General features: G+C 46.1%; 1 protein-coding gene across 3 annotated transcripts in view; it reads left to right on the top strand.

Annotated features, from left to right (window-relative positions):
- DLK2 (delta like non-canonical Notch ligand 2) overlaps positions 1-22645 on the top strand; it is a 65663-nt gene that overhangs the window by 11548 nt on the left and 31470 nt on the right. The window contains exon 1 of one of the 3 annotated variants that reach the window (XM_068232573.1): positions 11991-13148. The exons of the other annotated variants lie outside the window; for them this stretch is intronic. The gene's annotated coding sequence lies outside the window, so the exon portion shown is untranslated. Of the gene's footprint in view, positions 1-11990; positions 13149-22645 lie in introns of those variants that run through there. 3 annotated transcript variants of the gene reach the window in all.

The following is a 22645-nucleotide window of genomic DNA, read 5'->3' on the forward strand; positions in this document are numbered from 1 at the left end:
AGGGACAGCTTGTGAGAAGTCTTGGATGCGAGAGTGAGAGGAGGTGACTAGGCTGGAGGACAAAAGGGTCTTCTGTGAGGAACGGAGGGTCCGGGCGGGGAGGTATCTAGGGGAGGTATCTGGAGATTAAAGAGGAAATGTATGGAGGCGATAGCTAGTGTTGGGCGAACAGTGTTCGCCACTGTTCGGGTTCTGCAGAACATCACCCTGTTCGGGTGATGTTCGAGTTCGGCCGAACACCTGATGGTGTTCGGCCAAACCGTTCGGCAACATGGCCGAACTAAGAGCGCATGGCCGAACGTTCCCCGAACGTTCGGCTAGCGCTGTGATTGGCCGAACGGGTCACGTGGTTCGGACCCGAACGCGCTCTGATTGGCCGAACTGTCACATGGTTCGGGTAAATAAATACCCGAACCACGTCATATCTCCGCCATTTGTCTGTGGGTTTAGCTTTGGGTAGGCAGGCAGGGTAGTTCGCGCTCCAGCCACGCTAGCCAGGGTCCCCCCAGTCATTGTGTCGCTGCTGGGAATAGTAGTACACCGCTCGCTCAGCCACACTATATAGCATTCTGTTTACTGCCACTCTGTGTACCTCGCTCAGCCACACTATATAGCATTCTGTTTACAGCCACTCTGTGTCTGCTGGGAATAGTAGTACACCGCTCGCTCAGCCACACTATATAGCATTGTGTTTACTGCCACTCTGTGTACCTCGCTCAGCCACACTATATAGCATTCTGTTTACTGCCACTCTGTGTCTGCTGGGAATAGTAGTACACCGCTCGCTCAGCCACACTATATAGCATTGTGTTTACTGTCACTCTGTGTACCTCGCTCAGCCACACTATATAGCATTGTGTTTACTGCCACTCTGTGTCTGCTGGGAACAGTACTACACCGCTCGCTCAGCCACACTATATAGCATTGTGTTTACTGCCACTTTGTGTCTGCTGGGAATAGTAGTACACCGCTCGCTCAGCCACACTATATAGCATTGTGTTTACTCCCACTCTGTGTACCTCGCTCAGCCACACTATATAGCATTCTGTTTACTGCCACTCTGTGTCTGCTGGGAATAGTAGTACACCGCTCGCTCAGCCACACTATATAGCATTGTGTTTACTGCCACTCTGTGTACCTCGCTCAGCCACACTATATAGCATTCTGTTTACTGCCACTCTGTGTCTGCTGGGAATAGTAGTACACCGCTCGCTCAGCCACACTATATAGCATTGTGTTTACTGTCACTCTGTGTACCTCGCTCAGCCACACTATATAGCATTGTGTTTACTGCCACTCTGTGTCTGCTGGGAACAGTACTACACCGCTCGCTCAGCCACACTATATAGCATTGTGTTTATTGCCACTTTGTGTCTGCTGGGAATAGTAGTACACCGCTCGCTCAGCCACACTATATAGCATTGTGTTTACTGCCACTCTGTGTACCTCGCTCAGCCACACTATATAGCATTCTGTTTACTGCCACTCTGTGTCTGCTGGGAATAGTAGTACACCGCTCGCTCAGCCACACTATATAGCATTGTGTTTACTGCCACTCTGTGTCTGCTGGGAACAGTAGTACACTGCCGCTCACTCAGTCACCCCATTACTATATAGCATTGCTGGGATCTGTAGTACTCTGCTCACCCACCCATACCATTGTACTGCCAGTCACTGTGTATATTGCTGGGATCTGTAGTACTTCACTCACCGTCAACCACTATATAGCATTGCGTACTCTGCCAGTCAGTGTGTATATTGCTGGGATCAGTAATACTCCACTCAACGTCAACCACTATATGAGCTCACCATGAGTTCCTCAGAGACCTCCGCTGTGAGCAGCACTCCCAACAACAGCAACAGCCAACGCCCCACGCAAGCTATAACATCCACCCCAGCAGCCAGTGGTCAGCAGCAGCCCTCCCCGGAGGAGAACGTTGTGTCCATCGGTCCGGCGCCAGAGCGATTATTGAGGGCTGCCATTGAGGAGATGATGGGGCCTGATGTGGAGGAGGAGGTCGGGCTCAGGCCAGCATCCCAAGTTAATGTTGAGGACGATGAGGGGTCTGTGTCTGGGGATGTTGGGGTGGCAGAGGTGGTGGGTGGGTCAGACTCAGGAGAAGAGTTGTATGATGAGGATGATGATCGGGACCATCTGTATGTGCCTCAGAGTCCGACCCCGGAAAACATGTTGTATCGTGTGTTTAGGTACTAAAATCTGCGTTCCCACTTCCCAGTACTGCCCGGGTCCACGGATCCATATAATTTTTTGGGCAGCACTATCAAACTGTGGTACTATGAGTGAGTTGCCATGGTCCTTCTGTGCTGTCACACTCACCGTCTGTCTGCAGATGGATTGTTCAACACAGCTACGCCATCTGACATGTAGTCCTTGACCATCTTCTCCAGGCGATTGGTGTTGGAGGACGTGGAACTGCCCGATTGCTGTTCTGTGGGCTGCTGCATGGGTGTCAGAAAATGTTCCCACTCCAAGGACACTGCCAATACCATTCCCTTTTGGGCACTAGCAGCAGCTTGTGTTCTTTGCTGCCCTCCTGGTCCTCCTGGGTTTGCTGAAGTCAGTCTGTCGGCGTACAACTGGCTAGAGAAGGAGGAGGATGTCAATCTCCTCTCTAAAGTCTCCATCCTCAAGGGCCTGCTGGAATTGTTCCATTTTTGACCTGTCTGACACTTTCTTCAATCAGTTTTTTAACATTGTGTTTGTATAAACTGGGTATAAACCCAGTAATTGGTGTTGTCCAGAATAATGAATAATAATGAATAGTGAATAATGCGCGGGCCGCATTCAATGCAGTCTAGCATGAATTGAGCCATGTGTGCCAGAGAATCCTGCCAGACTCCTCTGTCTTCATGTTCTTGTGAGTGTTGTGATTGTTGTGATGCACCATATTCGTCACCAGCATCACTTTCTTCCTCTTCTGCTGTCCATTCCCGCTAAATTGTGGAAGTCCAACGTGCACCGCTCTGTCCCTCGGCAGTGGGGGCATCCAATTCCTGCTCCAACTCCAGCTGTTCCTCGTCCTGTTCTTTGTCATAGCTGGGACCAGGGTTTCCTGAGGCAGGTTGCCTGATGTTGGTATCATCACGCTGATCGTTTTCATCTTCAGATTCCCCCACTTGCATCATGCCAGCGGTTTCCATCTTCAACATTGATTTCTTCAGTAAACACAGCAGTGGTATTGTAATGCTGACTGTAGAGTTGTCACTGCTCAGTCACAAGCAACGTGGATTGCTCAAAATTTTGGAGGACTTGGCAGAGATCCAACATGGTGGCCCAATCAGATCCACAGAAGCTTGGTAGCTAGCTGCTGGAATGCGCCTCGGCACTGCGCAAAAGCGTGCTAGCATGTGCAGCGTAGAATTCCAGCGCGTAGGGAGGGACATCACCCAGCGAGCGATGGTGCGCTAGATTGAAGCGCTCCTGCATCTCTTGGTGAGTCCTTCAGAAGCGGTACTGGACTTTAAAAAATGTTTTGTTTTTTTTTCCTTCAACAGAAGATCTGCCACGTTGGAGTGAGGAGGACGCCGCCGACCCCGACACCAAGCTGAACCCCGGCGAACTCCAAGCAGAGGATCTTCAGGAACCCTCAAGGCTTTGAGCAAGCTGAGGAGGATCAGCAGTCCCGACGAGACCTCTCCTCATATGTGACTGTGTGCAGTGGAGTAGAGCTCCCCAGAACAACCTCTCACTTGTCACTTTGTCACTGGTCACTTTGTCACTTTGTCACTTATCACTTTGTCATTTTGTCACTTTGTCATTTTGTCACTTTGTCAGTCACTTTGTCACTTGGTCACTTGTCACTTGGTCACTTGTCCAGATGATCTCGGTACACCTCCTGCGATTCAAATTCCTGCACACATTGCTCTGGGATTTGGGTGTGATGAATGATGCATCTAACTGGCCACCGGAGGCAATTAAGGCCTTCAAAACATTGAAAGCAGCTTTCTGTTCCGCCCCCATTTTGCGTCATGTTGAGTTGTTGACGTCATGTTCATCCTCGGCCTCGCCTTGCATTTCAGTGCGAGGTGCATTTTCCACAGAAAAAGGTTGTGAATCTGGGCACAACATTTGTGGCTGTTCCATTGACCTTTCACAGGTAGAAGATTGTGGGGGTGGGAATAGCTCCTCCGAATAGCCCATTGTGTCCTGAAAACTACTCATTGCATTGCTTTGCGCACGCATTTTTTTGTCCTCATGCAAGGCCTGAGTTGCGCCTGAAAGTGTGGCCTTCTCCTCCTGCGCCTCCTCCTGTTCCATCACGTCTGCTGCTGCTGGGTTAGCGTTGCCGCCCGGTCCCTGTTTATTGAACCTCTTATCTTTATTACATTTATGACTGCATGGCGGTACAAAGCATGCTATCCGCACGCTTCTTGTCCTCATGCAAGGCCTGGGTTGTTGTGTCTCAAAAAGCGTGGCCTTCTCCTCCTGCGCCTCCTCCTCCTGTTCCATCACGTGTGCTGCTGCTGGTGCTGGGTTAGCGTTACCGGTCCCTTTTCCTGGAACCTCTTCTCTGTATTACATTTATGACTGCATGGCGACAAAAAGCATGTTACCTGTGCAAAGAAACATGACATTTTCCACATTTAAAAGACAGTTTTTCCTTTGAAATTTACAATCAAGTTTCTCAAAAACTATAAGCTCTTTTTCAAATATTTTTTTTCCTCTTGTACCCACTCCCAAGGTGCACATACCCTGCAAATTTGGGGTATGTAGCATGTAAGGAAGCTTTACAAAGCACGAAAGTTCGGGTCCCCATTGACTTCCATTATGTTCGGAGTTCGGCGCGAACACCCGAACATCGCGGCGATGTTCGGCGAACGTTCGCGAACCCGAACATCTAGGCAGGGGCGTATCTGGGTGATATAGAGCCTATGGCAAACACTGAAATTGTGCCCCCCCCCCCCCTCCCCCTGAAAACATCATCTATTCTCGCTTACATGTGTTACTGTTGCCTGTATTTTTTGGCTCGGGGTATCGCTGAAGTTACTTTCTTGGAAGTCTCTTATTCCCTCTATGTCTTCTCTTCTACCACTAAGCCAAGTGCACCCCACATACATAAGTTAAGTATCCATGTTCCCCAGATAACAGAATTCATCTGATCTGAGGTCTGAGTGATGGAGAAGCATGGGGGCAGGCATGACTGTGCAGCACAAGGGCAGGCATGGCAGTGCAGCACAGGAGCAGAGATGGCGCCCATGGTGCTGTGGCGCCCATGGCACAAGCCATGCCTGCACCCCTCTAGATACGCCTCTGCATCTAGGTGTTCGCCCAACACTAGCGATAGCTTGTGTAGAGCTTTGTATGCAAGTGTGAGAAGTTTAAACTGGATCCTTTGGGCAACTGGTAGATCCCTTTTTGTTTATCCTCGGATGTTTCCTTTAAGATACAGTGCCATAGTATACTTTATGTGCTTGACTATGACAATTTCTGATATAGTAAACTTCTGATATAGTAAATTACTTTGCTTGGTCCCTTGGAGTTTACTGTAAAAGGATTCTACTGTATACATATCTTGTAAAATATGCAATAATCATCTTCCAGTATATAGGACTTAGAACCGCTGCTGCATTATTACACCGGAGGCTGCTCATGTAATCAGAAAGGTGTGCTGTGGCTTGCCTTTATGTCTGCACAGAAGGGCTGACAGTCTGTGGCGAGCACACGATGTGCGTTTCCCTCCCCTCCCCCCTCCGCACGCTTCACACACGAGCTTTGCTGCTGAGTAACGTGGGTGGGGCAGTAATTGTTGCAGTGAATTGTGTATCCTCAGGGCACACATTTTACTCGCACAACACACTGCTAACTACAGTAGCTTCACACCTGAGAGAACAACTATTCATGGCTCTGCACTCACCGTCCTCCACTTCCCCCTCCCCCCATGGCGCTGAGGTCATGATGTGTTCATAAAATATTGTAACTTCATGACTGCATCTCACTTTTCCTGAAGAGTGAATATAATCTGCTCCGCACACCCTAAACTTTGCGCAAATTCCTCTCTGCTTACCTCCTCCCCTCTCTTCAGAGCTCCTCCCCTAACTGCTTAGCTTTTCCCCTCTATGTACAGCTCCTCCCCTTTCTGTGCAGCTCCTCCCATATCTTTAGAGCTCCTCCTCTAAATTCACAGCTCCTCCCCTCTCGACTCCGCCCCTCCCCTAAATGCACAGCTCCTCACTGTCATCCCAGGTCCGTTTCTGTCCTCCCAGGTCCATCTATCTATGCTGATAGATTCTTTGATATGGGCTATACCTTATGCCAACATTTAATGGGCTGTCTATCTATCTATCCGTCCGTCCATCTGTCTGTCTGTCTAACTATGGGCTTGATTTACTAATGCTGGGTACACACGTTGCGATTTCCCACTCAATCCACGGGATCGATTCAATTATTTCCGACATGTTCGATTCAGTTTCGTTCAATACAGCCGTCGATTTTGCATACTTATCATGCAAAATCGACGGCTGTATCGAACGAAACCGAATCGAACACACCGGAAATAATCGATCGGTCCTGCTCAATCCCGCAGATCGAGCGGGAAATCGCAACGTGTGTACCCAGCTTTAGACAAATAGCATGCCTTTTCAAAGTTAACACGCCTTATCAGAGTTATCATGCCTTATCAGAGTAGCATAGCAAGCGCTATGAAGTTGCCCGCTAATAGGCAATGACGAGAGCTCCACTCCTCCTGCCCTGAGCCCCTGCGAGTCCAATCACTTTAAAATACATTATCCCCACACTTTGATTGGCCCAATAGGCTGCCTGTCACTTGAGAGGAAACTTGACAGGCAGCCTATTGGGCCAATCAGAGTGCGGGGATATCAAAGAAATTTGCATTGGACCTAATGGAAATCTGATGGCAAAAGAATGCCATAAGATCGATTTTCAATAGATTTAATTCTGAAATCTATTGGAAATCTGTTCCTAGTAAAAAATGGTCCTAAACACATCAGATAGATCAGAAAATCTATCTGATGATCTATCTGCTGCTAATCTGCCACCTTTAGTGCATCAAGCCTATCTATCTATCTATCTATCTATCTATCTATCTATCTATCTATCTAATCTTTTAATCAATATAGATAGATAGATATGATATGGGCTATACCCTATGCTATGATTCAATGCGCTATATCTCTCTCTCTCTCTCTCTCTCTCTCTCTCTCTCTCTCTCCCCCTATCTGGTAGTGATATAAGTGCAGATGTATTAATAATCAGTCAGCAGCCAGAGGTTTTCCAATCCACCATGGAACAGTATGTCAAAGATAAAAGATAATCCTCAGCGCTCTCTATTGCACTCCCGCACACTGTGTAGCCTGCAGACACCCTGTGCCCTGTATTGGAGACAGTGACCATCACCAAAAAACATATATGCAGGAGTCAGGGCTGAGTTCATACACAGGGGGTACACTTTATTGCAACAACTCAAAATCATTAAAAGAAAACACAAGCTCACATCGTGGGTCCGTGCACACTGCACACTGAACCCTTTTGCTTTAAAACGCATCAATACACTATTATGCAATAACCAGGAAAGTGCCAAGTGCTGAGAAAGTCACCAGACTGTAGTTCAGAGAATGCCCGTTCTTCTTCCTGACCAGGTTTCATCCTTCCGGTGTCATCAGAGGTGGTCAAGCTGGGCGCTGCCATAGCACTAGCGCTAATCTGCGCACCCCACGTAAGGGTAATTCAGCCCCAAATTACACCTCCCTCCGAGTTGCTACGACTTGGAGGGGGAGTAGTATTTAGCGCCGCCGGGGATGTGAGCCCGAAGCAGGGTTAGCCATCATTCAGCTCATCCGCGGCCAAATAATACCTACGCGTAAAATTGGCCATTTTAAATTGAAAGTGTGTACCAAGCTTTAGATAGTGATGGGTCAAGCAAAATACGGAGGCCAGCAGACGCTTCATCCCATCAATTATCCAAACCTTCCGAATAAGGGATAGTGGGGATGCGGCCTACCAGCTGCTGCAGCTCTGATTACACAATTCGCTGGTTGCCTCATCAACCTTTTATGAAGGGAATGGTGTCTGTTTACTTTCCCTGCTGCCCCAGGACAGGCGGCACGTGTCAGCGGATCATGTGACTCCAGGAGCCAGGGACAGCTGGAGAAATTACAGAATTACTAATGCCTACACCTTCCTGAGACAGGCCCCTGGCCAAGTCATAGATACTAACCTTCTGCCCACCCAGAAGACTCAGCAGGATGCCCAAAGTAAAGGGGACAGAGGGTGTGCAGAGCTGGGAACTTATGAGTGCAGAGGTCTCACCACCTCATTTCCAGACTGCCCATGGTGAACCACAACTCCTTGGAGTGTGTAAGGGACTGAAAGACACCAAAAAGCCTTCTTACTAAGATGATATGTTAAAGCAGTTTTCTCCAACCAGATCCTCAAGGCCCACCAACAGTTATGCAAAAAAAAAACAAAAAACAAAACACTAAAATGCACAGGTGAGCTGATTAACTACCTCTGTGAATTTCCCCAAAACATGCACTGTTGGTGGGCCTTGAGGACAGGGTTGGGGAAAACTGTGTTAAAGTAAAAAAAAGAGGTGACATGATGAGATAGACATGTGTTTGTACAGTGCCAAGCACACAAATAACTTCCTTTTTTTCTTTCTCTGCCTGAAAAAGTTGAACATCGGGCATGCAAGCGACAGTTTCTGCCCAAGTCGGACTGGGTCAAGACTATAGCATAGTCCTCACTTATAAGTAATTACAGCCATAAAACACTTTCCTGTCATTATTGGCTTCTGAGAACAGGAAAGAGATAAAAAGGGTCAATAATTTAGTGCTCCGAATTACTTCACTGAAGGTGTTATTGAGCAGAGACAATGATTCCAGTAAAGAATAGATTTAAATGTAACATAAAAGGGTGGGATATCTAAAAAAAAAGTCATTTTTAGAAAACTGAGGATAGATTCAATTGTTTTTCTCATCAGTTTATTTTCACCTTGGAGGTCCTTTAAACAGAAGTTTGCCTTTTTAAAAAAGAAGGTATTTGTGATTATTAAGGTTGGAGTGAGCTTTGAGGTGTCCCACAATGCATCACTGCTGAATATGCAAGTCATCTCTTTGTTGTTTTAAGAAGGCAAACTTCTGCTTTGCATAGCATTCTTGTAAGGAGGCTTTTTGATCTCTTTCAGCCCTGTACACTCCTAGACGTTCTGGTTCACCATGAGCTTGCTGGGCAATCTGTAACTCTGGGTGCTTCAAGTCCTACTCCATACAGCCATATTAATCCATGCCATGCACTGATGAGGATCAACCAATCCGGAAAAGTCTGTATGCATGTTGGATTAGATTGGCTCTGTAATATTAAGAAGCTGACACATCATTGCATTCCAGCACTCCAGCAATAGGTGCAGTATTTCTGCAGACCTGGAAAAGCAGAGATCTCACTACTAGAGGAACTGGGGGACTGAGGAATCTGGAGAAGAGCGTCTTAGAATGGGTTCAGCAGCATTTAGGGGTAATGAAGGGTCCTCAGTATGTCAGAGGTGGAGAAATGAGCAGGGGGACAGCTGCTCTTCAGCCTCCTCTGATCCTGACAACCAGGTAGACAAGGTCAAGTGGCAGCTGAATATCCTGCAGGGTGACCTCTGCACGTGCCAGACTCAGAGGTCGCAGCAGCTGATAGGCTTGGAGGAGCAGAGTCTGATACTTAACTCTTTATAGCTGGACTTGGGAGGAATGTGAAACAGCCAGACTCTGTAATAATCGCTCTTCTTTCTTTAGCCTCTTGTGGCCAAATTAATTATAATGACTTCACTGATTGCCTGCTTGATGCAAGATTTTATGTCACCTAAAGACCCAGGAATTTTTCAGCAATTACTATCATCAAAGAACAATGAGGGCTAACAATGATTACCCTTCCTTTAAAATATACAGGGCATGTGACTCAGTGGACTTATACACAATCATGTGTTAATAAACTACATAAACTAGCAAATGTGGCATGAGTTCTACTGCAAGGAGCTTCCAACCACACAGGTCCTTCTCTGTCCTCCCAGGTCCATCTCTGTCCTTCCAGCTTCTTCTCTGTCCTCCCAGGTGCTCATTCTCAGTCCTTCCAGCTTCTTCTCTGTCCACCCAGGTACTCATTCTCTGTCCTCCCAAGTCTTTCTCTGTCCTCCCAAGTCTTTCTCTGTCCTCCCAAGTCATTCTCTGTCCTCCCAGGGTTTTTTCTGTCCTCCCAGGTCCTTCTTTGTCCTTCCAGCTATGTATCTGTACTCCCAAGTTTTTATCTGCCCTCCTAGCTCTTTCTCTGTTCTTCCAGGTCCTTCTCTGTCCTCCCAAGTCATGCTCTGTCCTACAAAGCAACTTCTTTGTCCTCACAGGACCTTTTCTGCCCTCCTAGCCCCTTCTCTGTCCTCTAAAGTCTTTCTCTGTTGTCCCAGGACCCTTTCTGTCCTCTCAGCTCCTTATCTTTTCTCCTAGTTACTTCTCTGTCCTGCTAGTTACTTCTCTGTCCTCTCAGGTCCTTCTTTGTCTTCCCAGATCCTCCTCTATCCTTGCATGTCCTTCACTGTCCTCCCAGGTCTTTCTTTGTCCTCCCAGCTTCTTCTCTTTCCACCCAGCTCCTTTGTCCTCCCAAGTCCGTCTCTGTACTCCTAGCACCTTACCTTTCCTCCCAGCTCCTTCTCTGTCCTCCAAAGTAATTATCTGTCCTCCCAGCTCCTTCTCTGTCCTCCCAGAACTGTCTCAGTCTTCCTAGGCCCTTATCTGTCCTCCCAAGTCCATTCTGTCCTCCCAAGTCCATTCTGTCCTCCCAGCTACTTCTCTGTCCTGCCAGGTCCCTCTCTGTCCAAATAGGTCCTTCTTTGTCATCCCAGGTCCTTATGTGGTCCTTATGTGTTCTCCCAGGTCTTTCTCTGCCCTCCCAGGTCATTCTATGTCCTGCTAGCTTCTTCTCTGTCCTCCCATGTCGTTTGTTTTCCCTGCTCTTTTGCTGTCCTCCAAGCTACTTTTCTATCCTCCCAGTGCCTTCTCTGTCCTCTCAACTCCTTCTCTGTCCTCCTAGGTCCTTATCTGTTTTCCCAGATCCTTTTCTGTCCTCCTAGGTCCTTATCTGTCCTCCCAGATCCTTCTCTATCCTCCCAGCTCCTTCTCTCTTTCCTTTCTGCTGCTTCTCTGTTCCCTCTCTGCTCCTCTTGCCCCTTTCTGATGCTTCTGTCCCCCTCTCTGCTGCTCCTCTACCCTCTCTGCTGCTTTTCTTCCCTCTATGTCTCTCTCTTCACTCTCAGCTCCTCTTCCCTCTATGCTGCTTCTCTTGCCTCTCTGCTGCTCCTCTTGCCTCTCTGCTCTTATCTTCCCTCTGCTGCTCCTCCTCCCTCTCTGCTCCTCTCCCCTTCTCTTTGTCCTCCATGCTCCTTCTCTCCCCTCTCTGCTGCTCCTCTTCCCTCTCTGCTCCTCTTCCCTCTCTGCTCTTCTTCCCTCCTCTCTGCTGCTCCTTCTCTCTCCTCTCTGCTGCTCCCATGCCCACACAAGACAATGAAGCAGTGAAATGTCTCTTGTGTGCCAGTCTGTGTTCAGTAAGGCTGTAATGGATGCAGTTTCTATTCCAGCCTAGTTGTAGGAATTCTGCAGCCTGAGATGATGCTGGTGAGGTGACATTGTTGGGCAGGCTTGGCTCTGGCTGGGACATGATATTGTATCTCCTCCATCTTTTTACCAATCCGCTGGGAATTCCGGAGAGACACCAGAAACCGCAGGGATTAGGCTGGGGGAATGTTAATTCTGGACGTTGCGCAGCATGAAGATGTGTTATTCCCCAGATATTCTGGGCATGTGGAGAATGAAGAAGTAGCTGAACACACACACTCCACAAGCCTCTGATCTCCTGTCAAATATAGGGAACAATAGAGAGCTCCAGTTACACCCAGCTGGGGGGGCATGTGCTGGCAGAGGGGCAGGGGGTAGGGGGGGCAGCCCACTCACACTAACATGTGTCTCCATATGTAAAGGAAGCCCACCCTTCACTAGCAATGGCCTTCTAGCTGGGCACAGGGGGGGGGGTGAGGCGCCCCCTGATGAAACTTCTCTTCTGTTGCTGCCTGTTGTTCTTTGCTCCGGGGATTATAGCAGAAAGGTGTGTGTTTGTCAGTACAAGTGTCTGCCTGCAAGCAGATTCCTGCTGCAAAAGCTCTCTGCTTCCTGCTAACTTGTGAGCTCCCTGCTAACCTGTGTGCTGAAAGAAGGACTGGCTGCTCCCTGGTAACCTCTGCCCTTCCTACTAAGTTCTGTGCTACAGAAAAGACTGGCTGCTCCATGCTAATCTCTGAGCTCCCTGCTAACCTCTGAGCTCCCTGCTCACCTCCATCCTAGAAGAAGGACTGGCTGCTCCCTGCTATCCTCTGTGCTGTCTACTAACCTCTCTGCTACATGAAAGACTGGCTGCTGCCTGCTAACCTCTGAGCTCCTTGCTTACCTCCGTCCTAGAAGAAGGACTGGCTGCTCCCTGCTAACCTTTGAGCTTCCTGCTCATCTCTGTTCTAGAGGAAGGACAGGCTGCTACCTGCTAACCCTCAAACCCCCCCGCTATCCTGTGTGCTGGAGGAAGGATTACTCCCTGCTAACCTACAAGCTCCCTGCTAACCTCTATGCTAGAGGAAAGACTGTTCCCTGCTAACCTCTCTTCTCCCTGCTAACTTCCAAGCTCCCTACTAGCCTCTGTGTCGAGGGAAGAACTGCTCCCTGCTAACCTCTGTGCTCCCTTATAACCTCTGTACTGGGGAAAGGAGTGGCTGCTCCCTGCTAACCTGTGTGCTGCCTGATAACCTCTGTACTGGAGGAAAGACTGTGCTGCCTGCTAACCTCAGAGATCCCTGTTAACCTCCAAGCTCCCTGCTAACCTCTGTCCTAGAGGAAGGACTGCTCCATGCTAACCTGTGTACTCTCTGCTAACCTGTGCAGTCTGCTCTAACTTCTGTGCTGGAGGAAGTATTGGCTGCTCCTTGCTAACCTCAGAGCTCCCTGCTACCCTGTGTGTCACAGAAAGGACTGGATCCTTAAAAAAACCACCTGGGCGATAAGCTTCATGAAATCCTGAGTGACAAGCTGCTGCATGTGTGATATGTGCGAGGATTCTAGAGCCGACCTGCAATTCACTGATGTGCCAGCGTATAAAGGTAAGCAGAGCAACGTGCCTATAGAACCACCGAGCCGTATATATATCTAGAGTATAATAGTCTAGGGACACATATCTGTAGATAATAGTTTGGGGTCACATATCTCTGTAGTATAATAGTCTGGGGTCCCATCTCTGTAGTATAATAGTCTGGGGTCACATCTCTGTAGTATAATAGTCTGGGGTCACATATCTGTAGTACAATAGTCTGGGGTCACATATTTGTAGTACAATAGTCTGGGGTCACATCTCTGTAGTATAATAGTCTGGGGTCACATATCTGTAGTACAATAGTCTGGGGTCACATCTCTGTAGTATAATAGTCTGGGGTCACATATCTGTAGTACAATAGTCTGGGGTCACATCTCTGTAGTATAATAGTCTGGGGTCACATCTCTGTAGTATAATAGTCTGGGGTCACATATCTGTAGTATAATAGTCTGGGGGACACATCTCTCTGTAGTATAATAGTCTGGGGTCACATCTCTGTAGTATAATAATCTGAGGTCACATCTCTGTAGTATAATAGTCTGGGGTCACATCTCTGTAGTATAATAGTCTAGGGTCACATCTCTCTGTAGAATAATAGTCTGGGGTCACATCTCTGTAGTATAATAATCTGGGGTCACATCTCTGTAGTATAATAGTCTGGGGTCACTTCTCTGTAGTATAATAGTCTGGGGTCACATCTCTCTGTAGTATAATAGTCTGGGGTCACATATCTGTAGTATAATAGTCTGGGGTCACATCTCTGTAGTATAATAGTCTGGGGTCACATCTCTCTGCCGTATAATAGTCTGGGGTCACATCTCTGTAGTATAATAGTCTGGGGTCACATCTCTGTAGTATAATAGTCTGGGGTCACATCTCTCTGTAGTATAATAGTCTAGGTTAACACATCTCTGTTGTATAATAGTCCAGGGTCACATCTCTGTAGTATAATAGTCTGGGGTCACATCTCTCTGCCGTATAATAGTCTGGGGTCACATCTCTGTAGTATAATAGTCTGGGGTCACATCTCGGTAGTATAATAGTCCAGGGTCACATCTCTGTAGTATAATAGTCTGGGGTCACATCTCTCTGCAGTATAATAGTCTGGGGTCACATCTCTGTAGTATAATAGTCTGGGGTCACATATCTTTAGTATAATAGTCTGGGGTCACTTCTCTGTAGTATAATAGTCTGGGGTCACATTTATCTGTAGTATAATACTCTGGAGTCACATCTCTGTAGTATAATAGTCTGGGGTCACATCTCTGTAGTATAATAATCTGGGGTCACATATCTGTAGTATAATAGTCTGGGGGTCACATCTTTTTGTAGTATAATAGTCTGGGGTCACATCTCTGTAGTATAATAGTCTGGGGTCACATCTCTGTAGTATAATAGTCTGGGGTCACATCTCTCTGTAGTATAATAGTCTGGGGTCACATGTCTGTAGTATAATAGTCTGGGGTCAAATATCTCTGTAGTATAATAGTCTGGGGTAACAAATCTCTGTAGTTTAATAGTCTGGGGTCACATCTCTGTAGTATAATAGTCTGGGGTCAAATCTCTGTAGTATAATACTCTGGGGTCACCTCTCTGTAGTATAATAGTCTGGGGTCACATCTCTGTAGTATAATACTCTGAGGTCACCTCTCTGTAGTATAATAGTCTGGGGTCACATCTATGTAGTATAATAGTCTGGGGTCATATCTCTGTAGTAGAATAGTCTGGGGTCCCATCTCTGTAGTATAATAGCCTGGAGTCACATATCTCTATAGTATAATAGTCTGGGGTCCCATCTCTGTAGTATAATAGTCTGGGGTCACATCTCTGTAGTATAATAGTCTAGGGTCACATCTCTGTAGTATAATAGTTTGGGGTCACATATCTGTAGTATAATAGTCTGGGGTCACATCTCTGTAGTATAATAGTCTGGGGTCACATCCCTGTAGTATAATAGTTTGGGGTCACATATCTGTAGTATAATAGTCTGGGGTCACATCTCTCTGTTGTATAATAGTCCGGGGTCACATCTCTCTGTTGTATAATAGTCCAGGGTCACATCTCTGTAGTATAATAGTCCGGGGTCACTTCTCTGTAGTATAATAGTCTGGGGTCACATCTCTCTGTAGTATAATAGTCTGGGGTCACATCTTTTTGTAGTATAATAGTCTGGGGTCACATATCTGTAGTATAATAGTCTGGGGTCACATCTCTGTAGTATAATAGTCTGGGGTCACATCTCTGTAGGACAATAGTCTGGGGTCACATCTCTCTGTTGCATAATAGTCCGGGGTCACATCTCTCTGTTGTGTAATAGTCCAGGGTCACTTCTCTGTAGTATAATAGTCTGGGGACACATCTCTCTGTAGTATAATAGTCTGGGGTTACATCTCTCTGTAGTATAATAGTCTGGGGACACATCTCTGTAGTATAATAGTCTGGGGTCACATCTCTGTAGTATAATAGTCTAGGGTCACATCTCTCTGTAGTATAATAGTCTGGGGTCACATTTATCTGTAGTATAATAGTCTGGGGTCACATATCTGTAGTATAATAGTCTGGGGTCACATCTCTCTGTTGTATAATAGTCCAGGGTCACATCTCTGTAGTATAATAGTCCGGGGTCACTTCTCTGTAGTATAATAGTCTGGGGTCACATCTCTCTGTAGTATAATAGTCTGGGGTCACATCTTTTTGTAGTATAATAGTCTGGGGTCACATCTCTGTAGTATAATAGTCTGGGGTCACATCTCTGTAGTATAATAGTCTGGGGTCACATCTCTGTAGGACAATAGTCTGGGGTCACATCTCTCTGTTGCATAATAGTCCGGGGTCACATCTCTCTGTTGTATAATAGTCCAGGGTCACTTCTCTGTAGTATAATAGTCTGGGGACACATCTCTCTGTAGTATAATAGTCTGGGGTCACATATCTCTGTAGTATAATAGTCTGGGGACACATCTCTGTAGTATAATAGTCCGGGGTCACTTCTCTGTAGTATAATAGTCTGGGGTCACATCTCTCTGTAGTATAATAGTCTGGGGTCACATCTTTTTGTAGTATAATAGTCTGGGGTCACATCTCTGTAGTATAATAGTCTGGGGTCACATCTCTGTAGTATAATAGTCTGGGGTCACATCTCTGTAGGACAATAGTCTGGGGTCACATCTCTCTGTTGCATAATAGTCCGGGGTCACATCTCTCTGTTGTATAATAGTCCAGGGTCACTTCTCTGTAGTATAATAGTCTGGGGACACATCTCTCTGTAGTATAATAGTCTGGGGCCACATATCTCTGTAGTATAATAGTCTGGGGACACATCTCTGTAGTATAATAGTCTGGGGTCACATCTCTGTAGTATAATAGTCTAGGGTCACATCTCTCTGTAGTATAATAGTCTGGGGTCACATTTATCTGTAGTATAAAAGTCTGGGGTCCTATCTTTGTAGTATAATAGTCTGGGGTCACATTTATCTGTAGTATAATGGTCTGGGGTCACATCTCTGTAGTATAATAGTCATGGCTCACATCTTTGTAGTACAATAGTCTGGGGTCACATCTCTCTGTTGTATAATAGTCCGGGGTCACATCTCTCTGTTGTATAATAGTCCAGGATCACATCTCTGTAGTATAATAATCCGGGGTCACCTCTCTGTAGTATAATAGTCTGGGGTCACATCTCTCTGTAGTATAATAGTCTGGGGACACATCCCTCTGTAGTATAATAGTCTGGGGTCACATCTCTCTGTAGTAGAATAGTCTGGGGACACATCTCTGTAGTATAATAGTCTGGGGTCACATCTCTGTAGTATAATAGTCTAGGGTCACATCTCTCTGTAGTATAATAGTCTGGGGTGACATTTATCTGTAGTATAATAGTCTGGGGTCCTATCTTTGTAGTATAATAGTCTGGGGTCACATTTATCTGTAGTATAATAGTCTGGGGTCACATCTCTGTAGTATAATAGTCTGGGGTCACATCTCTGTAGTATAATAGTCTGGGGTCACATATCTGTAGTATAATAGTCTGGGGTTACTTCTCTGTAGTATAATAGTCTGGGGTCACATTTATCTGTAGTATAATACTCTGGGGTCACATCTCTGTAGTATAATAGTCTGGGGTCACATCTCTGTAGTATAATAATCTGGGGTCACATATCTGTAGTATAATAGTCTGGGGTCACATCTTTTTGTAGTATAATAGTCTGGGGCCACATCTCTGTAGTATAATAGTCTGGGGTCACATCTCTGTAGTATAATAGTCTGGGGTCACATGTCTGTAGTATAATAGTCTGGGGTCACATATCTCTGTAGTATAATAGTCTGGGGTAACAAATCTCTGTAGTTTAATAGTCTGGGGTCATGTATCAGTGTGTCAGTGGTGTAACAATAGGGGCTGCAGCACCTGCACCCACGGGGGGGGGGGGGGGGGGGGGGGCGTTTGGGGGGCAAGAGGGGTCGCAGACGTTTAAACAGGAAGTAGCGTGAGACACTTAAGCCCAATCTACATGATACGATTCTTTGTGCGATTTGATTACAATTCTATTTACAATCCGATTAAATCCGACATGTCCGATGGGGATTCGATTCAATTCAATTTGCCATTGCAAAACAATGGCAAATCGAATTGAATCGAATTCAGATCGGACATGTCGGATTTAATCGGACCGTAAATAGAATCGTAATCGAATCGCACAAAGAATCGTATCGTGTAGATTGGGCTTTAGAGATCGGACTTCTGCCCGTCTCCTGCTGCCACTGATGATTGATGCTGGAGGGTAGCGCAGAGGGGAGAGCCCGAGGTGAGGGAGGTGGGGACTGTCCCCCCCTCCCCGCCAATGTGTGGCCTTGCTCTCTCCTCATGCTGCAACCCCTCCTGCCCCCCAAAATGGTCCTTAGCGCGCCAGGGGCCCATACTAATTTTTGCAGGGGGGCCCGGTCATTTCTAGTTTTGCCCCTGCTCTGTGTAGTATAATAGTCTGGGGTCACATCCAGTGGTGTACAGTGGTTTGCAAAAGTATTCTGCCCCATTGAACTTTTCCACATTTTGTCATATTACTGCCACAAACAGGTGGCAGTAAAATTGATAAAACATCAATTTTATTGGAATTCCACATGAAAGACCAATACAAACTGGTGTAGACGTGAGAAGTGGAACGAAAATCATACATGATTCCAAACATTTAAAAAAAAAATAACTGCATAGTGGGGTGTGTGTAATTATTCAGCCCCCTGAGTCAATACTTTGTAGAACCACCTTCTGCTGCAATTACAGCTGCCAGTCTTTTAGGGTATGTCTCTACCAGTTTTGCACATCTAGAGACTGAAATCATTGCCCATTCTTCTTTGCAAAACAGCTCCAGCTCAGTCAGATTAGATGGACAGCGTTTATGATCAGCAGTTTTCAGATCTTGCCACATATTCTCGATTGGATTTAGATCTGGACTTTGACTGGGCCATTCTAACACATGGATATGTTTTGTTTTAAACCATTCCATTGTTGCCCTGGCTTTATGTTTAGGGTCGTTGCCCTGCTGGAAGGTGAACCTCTATCCCAGTCTCAAGTCTTTTACAGACTCAAAGAGGTTTTCTTCCAAGATTGCCCTGTATTTGGCTCCATCCATCTTCCAATCAACTCTGACCAGCTTCCCTGTCCCTGCTGAAGAGAAGCACCCCCAGAGCATGATGCTGCAACCACCATATTTGACAGTGAGGATGGCGTGTTCAGAGTGATGTGCAGTGTTAGTTTTCTGCCACACATAGCGCTTTGCATTTCGGCCAAAAAGTTCCATTTTGGTCTCATTTGAGCAGAGCACCTTCTTCCACATGTTTGCTGTGTCCCCCACATGGCTTGTGGCAAACTGCAAACTTACTGGACTTATGCTTTTCTGTTAACAATGGCTTTCTTCTTGCCACTCTTCCATAAAGGCCAACTTTGTGCAGTGCACATAGTTGTCCTATGGACAGATTGCCCCACCTGAGCTGTAGATCTCTCCTGCTCGTTCAGAGTCACCATGGGCCTCTTGACTGCATTTCTGATCAGCGCTCTCCTTGTTTGGCCTGTGAGTTTAGGTGGATGGACTTCTCTTGGTAGGTTTACAGTTGTGGCATACTCCTTTCATTTCTGAATGATCACCTGAACAGTGCTCCGTGGAATGTTCAAGGCTTTGGAAATCTTTTTGTAGCCTAAGCCTGCTTTAAATTTCTCAATAACTTTATCCTTGACCTGTCTGGTGTGTTCTTTGGACTTCATGGTGTTGTTGCTCCCAATATTCTCTTAGACAACCTCTGAGGCCGCCACAGAGCGGCTGTATTTGTACTGAGATTAGATTACACACAGGTGCACTCTATTTAGTCATTAGCACTCATCAGGTAATGTCTATGGGCAACTGACTGCACTCAGACCAAAGGGGGCTGAATAATTATGCACACCCCACTTTGCAGTTATTGATTTGTAAAAAAAATTTGGACTCATGTATGATTTTCATTCCACTTCTTACGTATACACCACTTTGTATTGGTCTGTCACATGGAATTCCAATAACATTGATTCATGTTTGTGGCAGTAATATGACAAAATGTGGAAAACTTCAAGTGGGCCGAATACTTTTGCAAACCACTGTAACTTAGGAGCTGCCCTAGTGGGAGCTTTAGATGGGGCCCAAAGCATTCTATTGATATGGAGCCCTAAAACCTGACAAGGACAGCTGCAGTATCAGCAAGGTATATTTAGAGTAAGGAAACAGTTTGTTAAAGCGGACCTGAACTCAGAACTTCCTCTCTGCTGTAAAAGATATACAACAGTATAATAACTTTTAAACAAAAACATTTCTTTGTTACAGCTGATACAGATCCTAAAATAAATCTGCACAGTTTCTACTTCCTGATACATGGAAGCAGACATATTGTTCAGGCCTCATTTCCATATGCGCACTTTTAGCTGCGCTTATAGAAATACGATCGCAGGGACGTTAGAGAGTGCATAGACTGCACTGTCTGATGTTTCCATACATGCGCTGCGATTCACAGCTGAACCGCAGCGCACTGTTGCCTGCATTTTGGGGCGATTCACCCCGCAATCCTATTCATTAAAATAAATGGGATCGCAAGCGCCGCCTCTGGGGAATCACGTGCAATGCAGAGCCGTGCTGGGCACTCGGCTCTGCATTGCTTGAATGGAAACGAGTCCTAACAGCCTGTGCTTTCAAATGAGCTTGTCTGCCATCTCTGCCATGGCAGTCATGTGACACGGGAGAGATAAAATTACATCTTGTGATTAGACACAAATGAGGGGGAATTAGACAGGCTAAACTCTCTAAATACATACAGGATGCATTTCTCTGTTTTCCTTCTGTACTGTGCAAGAGTTCAGGTCCGCTGAATTGCCACTATGCAATACTCATATTGAGGTATTCATAACCAGCATAGCACCAATGAAAAGCTAATAAGATTGATGAAGAGGCCCCCCTCTAGTCCAGGGGCCCTGGTGTGGTCACAGCCTCTGTAGTATAATAGTTTGGGGTCACATCTCTCTGTAGTGTAATAGTCTGGGGTCACATCTCTGTAGTATAATAGTCTGGGGTCACATCTCTCTGTAGTATAATAGTCTGGGGTCACATCTTTGTAGTATAATAGTCTGGGGTCACATCTCTGTAGTATAATAGTCTGGGGTCACATCTCTGTAGTATAATAGTCTGGGGTCACATCTTTGTAGTATAATAGTCTGGGGTCACATCTCTCTGTAGTATAATAGTCTGGGGTCACATCTCTGTAGTATAATAGTCTGGGGTCACATCTTTGTAGTATAATAGTCTGGGGTCACATCTTTGTAGTATAATAGTCTGGGGTCACATCTCTGTAGCAGGGACGAGGCAGAGGCGAGAGAGGCTCCAGCCTCAGGGCGCAGTGTAGGAGGGGGCGCACAACTCACTCAGCTATCAATCTCCTATTGTGTTTGAAGTAGAGAGAAATAAGAAAAGGGAATACTCGGCAGTGACAACAAGCCAGATAACTAGAGATTAAGGTCTTGGGGGAGGGGGGGGGGTTGGGAGCCCCGGGGTGCCTCACAGTCTAATAGCAATCAGTGTGTGACAGCTGGGGTGGGAGGGATGGGGGGGCGCACTTTGTTGTCTCAGCCTCGGGTGCTGGAGGATCTTGTTCCGGCTCTGCTGTAGTATATTAGTCTGGGCTCACATATCTCTGTAGTATAATAGTCTGGGCTCACATATCTCTGTAGTATAATAGTCTGGGATCCCTTCTCTGTAGTATAATAGTCTGGGGTCACATATCTCTGTAGTATAATAGTCTGGGGTCACATTTCTCTGTAGTATAATAGTCTGGGGTCACATCTCTGTAGCATAGTAGTCTGGGGTCACATCCTGTAGTATAATAGGCTGGGGACACATCTCTCTGTAGTATAATAGTCTGGGGGACACATCTCTCTGTAGTATAATAGTCTGGGGTCACATCTCTGTAGTATAATAGTCTGGGGTCACATCTCTGTAGTATAATAGTCTGGGGACATGTCTCTGTAGTATTTGGGAGTCACCATCACAGAGAACCTGTCCTGGGCTGACAATGCTTTAGCTCTAACTGGCAAAGCACAACAACGCCTCTACTTTCTGAGAAAACTAAGGAGCGCTAACCTCCCACAGAAGCTGCTGGTTAATTTATACAGATGCACTATAGAAAGCGTTCTGACCAATTGCATGACGGCCTGGTACAACAGCTGCACGAAGGCTACTAGAAAATCCCTGCAACGAGTTGTTAAAACAGCAGAAGCCATTATTGGCACTGAACTACCATCACTGGAACTTTTGTATAATACTCGCAGCTTGAGAAGGGCCAAAAACATTATCAAGGACAACACTCACCCTGGAAATGCCCTGTTTGAGCTCCTTCCATCAGGTAAACGTTTTAGATCAATCCGCACACACACAAACAGACTGAAAGACAGCTTTTTCCCATCCGCCATAAACTTGATAAACTCTGAATCCTCTCTGAAATAATTAACACTGTGTACAAATTGGTTAAACATCTGTAATACCTGGCGTACTTGTATAATTTCTTCTCTTCCTTGTTACTATCACTATGTTCCCTATATGCACCGTGGGGTTGTCATAAAAAGTAATTTCGTTGTGTTACACAATGACAATAAAGTGAATTGAATTGAATTGAATATAGTAGTCTGGGGACATGTCTCTGTAGTATAATAGTCTGGGGTCACATCTTTGCAGTATTATAGTCTGGGGTCACAATATATCTGTAGTATAATAGTACGGGGTCACATCTCTGTAGTATAATAGTCTGGGCTCACATCTCTGTATTATAATAGTCTGGGGAGTGGGGACACATCTCTGTAGTATAATAGTCTGGGGACACATCTCTGTAGTATAATAGTCTGGGTCACATATCTCTGTAGGCTCAATCACAAGAAAATGTATGCGTGCTCTACGCCAAGCTTAACCCTTTCAAGTCTAGCTGTGCAAATCTGGCTAAAATGGCTTA

This window comes from Hyperolius riggenbachi, chromosome 4, assembly GCF_040937935.1.
Source record: "Hyperolius riggenbachi isolate aHypRig1 chromosome 4, aHypRig1.pri, whole genome shotgun sequence".
Lineage (NCBI taxonomy): Eukaryota > Metazoa > Chordata > Amphibia > Anura > Hyperoliidae > Hyperolius > Hyperolius riggenbachi.